A 6,597-nucleotide genomic window follows, 5' to 3' on the forward strand; every position below is an offset into this window, starting at 1 on the left:
GAGGGGCCACTCAAAGAAATGGGCAGTCGAGCTTGAGCCACAGACGGTTGTCTCCATTCTGTATTTCTGTTTTATAATCAACATAATGTATTTTTCATAGTTTTAAATGGCAATAATCAGTTATAATATGTGATTTATAACATTAACTTATAGATTTTTCTTTACAGTACAGTTATGTCTTAAATTTGCGGTCAGTCTATTGAAAAAGGGATTACTACAAATAAAAAACAGATATTAGAAATCATAAATGTTCCTAATCTCTGTACCTGAGACATGGTTGTGTTATATAAGAAGCTGTCTATAGACGATATACTTATTAAAAACACATATATCTTCATGTATAAGGTAGAGACTATGACATCTTTGCAGGTTTAGATGTTGTATCTAGCCTGATTGTTATCAGTAATTAATATAAATATTAATTACCTGTCTCTTTGTTCCTTTCCTGCAGCTGACGGGTGTATAGGTCCCTTTCACCCTCTCACCGGGCATCAATCACCTATAAAAAGACACAGGTATGATAACATGTCCCTTATACATGCTATAGACGCTAATATATCTAACACTCTAGGGCCAGAACTACTTGTCTCAGGGATTATAAAACCGCATTAGAAAAAAGAACAAAAGAAAAGATGGAACCCATTGAGATATAGATGATAGGGATTTATATTTCTATTGCAGTGCAGTGTATTATCCCTCCCAGGATGATGTTGACAGAGACTATTGTTAGGTTTTTGGGGGTTTTGTGTTTGTAATGTTTGGGGTACGTGTTATTTTTTGTTTCTTTATTCATAAATTTTAAGGGTAATATATGTTTTTTTATTTTTTGGGGAAGGGGGCAGGAGCAAAATATTTTATAAATTATTTTAGTTTTTTTGTTTTTTAATCAAAAACTGTTATTTTTGTTGTTATTATTATTCATCAATTTCATCAATATTTTATATATTTTTATTTGGCAAAATATTTCTTGGAATGTCTGTTATCAATTTTGTGCAGAAATTTAGGATAGAGGTTAACCATGTTGGGGTGGGAATTGCTAAACTAAAAATTTATAACAGAAATACAGTTTGCCCCCGAGGTTCCAAAGCACAGAATGCACTTCAGATCAACAGCCGAAGCATCGTAGGGGGACCCATTCTAATGGAGACAATGTCCTCCACCCGTTTCCACAACATTGAGGGGCCACTCAAAGAAAGGGGCAGTCGAGCTTGAGCCACAGACGGTTGTTTCCATTCTGTATTTCTGTTTTATAATCAACATAATGTATTTTTCATAGTTTTAAATGGCAATAATCAGTTATAGTATGTGATTTATTACATTAACTTATAGATTTTTCTTTACAGTACAGTTATGTCTTAAATCTGCGGTCAGTCTATTGAAAAAGGGATTACTACAAATAAAAAACAGATATTAGAAATCATAAATGTTCCCAATCTCTGTACCTGAGAAACAGTTGTGTTATATAAGAAGCTGTCTATAGACGATATACTTATTAAAAACACATATATCTTCATGTATAAGGTAGAGACTATGACATCTCTGCAGGTCTAGATGTTATATCTAGCCTGATTGTTATCAGTAATTAATATAAATATTAATTACCTGTCTCTTTGTTCCTTTCCTGCAGCTGACGGGGGTATAGGTCCCTGTCACCCTCTCACCGGGCATTAATCACCTATAAAAAGACACAGGTATGATAACATGTCCCTTATACATGCTACAGACGCTAATATATATAACACTCTAGGGCCAGAACTACTTGTCTCAGGGATTATAAAACCGCATTAGAAAAAAGAACAAAAGAAAAGATGGAACCCATTGAGATATAGATGATAGGGATTTTTATTTCTATTGTAGTGCAGTGTATTATCCCTCCCAGGATGATGTTGACAGACACTATTGTTAGGTTTTTGGGGGTTTTGTGTTTGCAATGTTTGGGGTATGTGTTATTTTTTGTTTCTTTATTTAAAAATTTTAAGGGTAATATATGTTTTTTTTATTTTTGGGGAAGGGGGCAGGAGCAAAATATTTGATAAATTATTATTGTTTATTTGTTTTTTAATCAAAAACTGTTATTTTTGTTGTTATTATTATTCATCAACTTCATCAATATTTTATATATTTTTATTTGGCAAAATATTTCTTGGAATGTCTTTTATCAATTTTGTGCAGAAATTTAGGATAGAGGTTAACCATGTTGCGGTGGGAATTGCTAAACTAAAAATTAATAACAGAAATACAGTTTGCCCCCGAGATTCCAAAGCACAGAATGCACTTCAGATCAACAGCCGAAGCATCTTAGGGGGACCCATTCTAATGGAGACAATGTCCTCCACCCGTTTCCAGAACATTGAGGGGCCACTCAAAGAAATGGGCAGTCGAGCTTGAGCCACAGACGGTTGTCTCCATTCTGTATTTCTGTTTTATAATCAACATAATGTATTTTTCATAGTTTTAAATGGCAATAATCAGTTATAGTATGTGATTTATTACATTAACTTATAGATTTTTCTTTACAGTACAGTTATGTCTTAAATCTGCGGTCTGTCTATTGAAAAAGGGATTACTACAAATAAAAAACAGATATTAGAAATCATAAATGTTCCCAATCTCTGTACCTGAGACACAGTTGTGTTATATAAGAAGCTGTCTATAGACGATATACTTATTAAAAACACATATATCTTCATGTATAAGGTAGAGACTATGACATCTCTGCAGGTCTAGATGTTATATCTAGCCTGATTGTTATCAGTAATTAATATAAATATTAATTACCTGTCTCTTGGTTCCTTTCCTGCAGCTGACGGGGGTATAGGTCACTTTCACCTTCTCACCGGGCATCAATCACCTATAAAAAGACACAGGTATGATAACATGTCCCTTATACATGCTACAGACGCTAATATATATAACACTCTAGGGCCAGAACTACTTGTCTCAGGGATTATAAAACCGCATTAGAAAAAAGAACAAAAGAAAAGATGGAACCCATTGAGATATAGATGATAGGGATTTTTATTTCTATTGTAGTGCAGTGTATTTTCCCTCCCAGGATCATGTTGACAGAGACTATTGACAGGTTTTTGGGGGTTTTGTGTTTGCAATGTTTGGGGTATGTGTTATTTTTTGTTTCTTTTAGCATGGCATTGATCAGTGTTATTGCCACTCAACTGCTCCTGCCTGGATCTCAGGCATGGAGCAGTCATTTGGCGATCGGACAGCGAGGAGGCAGGTAGGGATCCTCCTCGCGTCCTGCAAGCTGTTCGGGACGCCACGATTTTATCGCGGAGGTCCCGATCAGCACCATTGAGCTAACCAGCAATGTTTACTTTCCTTCTATGGTCAGTGAATTAAACAAAAAAGGATCCCTGAAGGTTCCAGGGTAATAGTGCAATATCAACCTTTAAGGGGCTACCCCTTCTGGGGAAAACCCTTACTAGAAGCCCCCCTAAAACTTTTAAACTTTATTCAATTCACAAACTAAAAAGCTACCCTTATGAAACACACGGTTTAAAATTATCGGCGGTGTCACAGAATTTTTTATGGAATGGAAAACCTCTCCTAGCTACTAAGTTTCTGTTAGTGCTCAACAATTAATATATATTGTGCACTATGATCTGTGCACTAGTAGGTGAGTATGCATGCTGCATTAACATTACTAACAGTGAACACACGCTGTATTAAAACATGGCTAGCCTCCTCGACGTTTCGCTGAATAAACCAGCTTGGTCAAGGGCTTTGAGGCTAATGGTGCCCCGGACGCAAGGTAGGCTTTATATAATCTCACATTGCGTTCATTTCCTGTGCCGTGCTATCGCCAATCAGATGGCCGCACATCACAATCTTGTGTCCCGCTATAGTTGTGTACCAATCCTGCGAAAAGTCGCAACCAATCATACAGTTTGTTATGGTCTGGCATGTGTTTATTTTCTGCACCTATCACCACCTTTGTTTACATGTGATGTCACAGTAGGTACGCATGTCCGCACATTGGTAATCAATGCGCAAGCCTCATGATGGATGATTCACTTCTCACGATATCTACATATTGCTGGACCTGTGCGCATGACTTCGGACTTTGTCTGTATTTCACTTCTAGAGTACTACTGCGCATGTTATGGGACTAAGACTGTGTAGGGTATGTTCCAAATTATCCATAGTGCAGACCATGGAGTGTGTAAAAGTGTGGTATTAACATGAGTAATTATATTCTCATGTAAATGATCTTGTAACTCATGCAATTTTATAGGAGAAAAAAATATTTTATTTATTTATATTCTGTGAATCGGTATAGACTGCTATTTATTCTGTTTGTTATGTAATAAGCTATGGTAGTCTGGGATATATGATGTCCTAAGATATGGATTTCTTGAGTAGCATGTAAGTTGCAAGGGAGGGGTGGGGGGGAATAAGGAAGGGAGAAGGGAAGCAGAGGGAATTATATATATATATATATATATATATATATACACATATATATATACAGTAGATGGAAGTGAAAAAACGTTATCTTATTCAGAAAGTACTTGCTTGTATAATCTTAATCTATTTATTATTAGTGATTGGTGCTATATTTTATTTTTGTTATATTTATGTTATTATTTGTATTTTTTATGTATTTTGTGTATTTTATTTTTTAGTTAGTGATTTTAGATTTTTCTATACATATTTTTTATATATATTTTTTACATTTTATAAATTTTTATTGTTTTTATTTTTATTTTATATTGAGTTAAAGTATTTAACAGTAAGTATATTTTAGGATGAATTTATTGCTAATATTTCTAATTTCTAATGTTATCCCAAATTTTTCAATTTCACAAGGGGTAATTGAGAAAAAGCCCCCCATAATTTTATCACCATTTCTTCTGAATATATAAATAACCCCATGTGTGGACATAAAGTGCTCTGCTGGCTCACTACAGGGCTCAGAAGAGAAGGAGCGCCATTGGACTTTTGGAGAGAGAATTTGGCTGGAATTGAAGGCCATGTGCGTTTACAAAGCCCCCATGGTGCCAGAACAGCGGAACCCCCCCCAACATGTGACCGCATTTTGGAAACTACACCCCTCATGGAATGTAATAAGGGGTGCAGTGAGCATTTATGCCCTACTGGTGTCTGACAGATTTTTGGAACAGGGGTCCATGAAAATGAAAAATTTAAGTTTTCATTTGCACAGCCCACTGTTCCAAAAGTCTGTCAAACGTCAGTGGGGTGTAAATGCTCACTGCACCCATTGTTACATTCTGTGAGGGGTGTTGTTTCCGAAATAGAGTCACATGTGGGGGGGTCCACTGTTCTGGCACCATGGGGGCTTTGTAAACGCACATGTCCCCTGACTTGAATTCCAGACGAATTCTCTCTCCAAAAGCCCAATGGCGCTTCTTCTCTTCTGATCATTGTAGTTTGCTCGCAGAGCACTTTACATCCATACATGGGATACTTCTAAACCCAGAAGAAATGGGGTTACAAATTTTGAGGGGCATTTTCTCGTATTTCCTCCTATTTTTTTTATTTACTCATCCAAATTTTACAAAAAGTCATCAAACACCTGTGGTGTGTTAAGGCTCACTGTACCCCTTGTTATGTTCCTTGAGGGGTGTGTTTCCTCTTTTTAATAACTATGAACATGTATTCCTTAGTTTAGTTGGGTCTGTTAGGGTTTATTTTAGGGTTCTGACAATTTTAATGGTAACAATAGCCCTACAACCTAAGGAAGGCAAAAAGCACCCATGATTGTCATAGACATGGTACAGAAAAATTTCTACATGACCCGCTAACTTTGAAGGGGGAAGTGCCTAAAGGCACTTCCCCTTCAAAGTTAGATTCAATTCGCTGGGAACTACAATATAATACCTGGTCGGCATATAACCTTATCTTATATGTAATCTTGTGTCCATGGCCTGCTAGCAATTGGATAGATCCCTAAATCAACATTCCACATAGTTTAATCCAGTATTGTCTAATATTCAGGTGTAATACACAAATGTAGGGTGCAAGGAGGCTGATCTAAGCTGCTCAAGTGTCTCATCCCGGCACATCCACTTACTTGCTCTCCCCTCCAGCTCCTTCTTGATTGAAAAACCGGGCTCAGAACATCAATCAAGGAGGGCCTGGGAGGTGGGAGCAAGCGAGGAGGTGTGCCAAGCTTCGGCACTTCAGCAGATTAACCCCACCTCTTTGGAACTTGGCTGAAAAATTGAACACTGATTTTATAAATTAGGCAACTATTATCAGCTAAAAAAAAAAAAAGGTACAATAGGGTCTGAAGTTCTTTGGAGCAAATAGAGTTGATAAATTCCCTTTAAAGTGGTACTCTGCCCCTGAACATCTTATCCGCTATAGAAAGGATAGGGAATAAGATGTCTGATGGCAGGTGTCTTGCCACTGGGAACCCCCGCGATCTCTGTGCCGTCACGCCCCCTCCCATAGACATGAATAGAGGGGGTGTGGTTTGGCGATATGGATTGCCACAGATTCCGCAGAGTCGGCCCAGATATCGTGGGGGGTCCCAGTGGCCAGACCCACTCCAGGATCAGACATCTCATCCACAATATTTTGGATAGGGGATAAGATGTCTATGGGCGGAGTACA

At 37.3% G+C, this 6,597-nt stretch overlaps 1 long non-coding RNA gene across 1 annotated transcript; it reads right to left on the bottom strand.

Moving 5' to 3' along the window:
* Positions 1-223: 223 nt before the first annotated feature.
* LOC130361497 (uncharacterized) lies at positions 224-2,853 on the bottom strand. The gene is made up of 3 exons (XR_008891028.1): positions 2,779-2,853; positions 1,603-1,675; positions 224-499 (listed from the first exon to the last, which is right to left on the bottom strand). It is a non-coding gene; the product is annotated as an uncharacterized LOC130361497 (long non-coding RNA).
* Positions 2,854-6,597: the final 3,744 nt, after the last annotated feature.

Source organism: Hyla sarda, chromosome 3 (assembly GCF_029499605.1).
Source record: "Hyla sarda isolate aHylSar1 chromosome 3, aHylSar1.hap1, whole genome shotgun sequence".
Lineage (NCBI taxonomy): Eukaryota > Metazoa > Chordata > Amphibia > Anura > Hylidae > Hyla > Hyla sarda.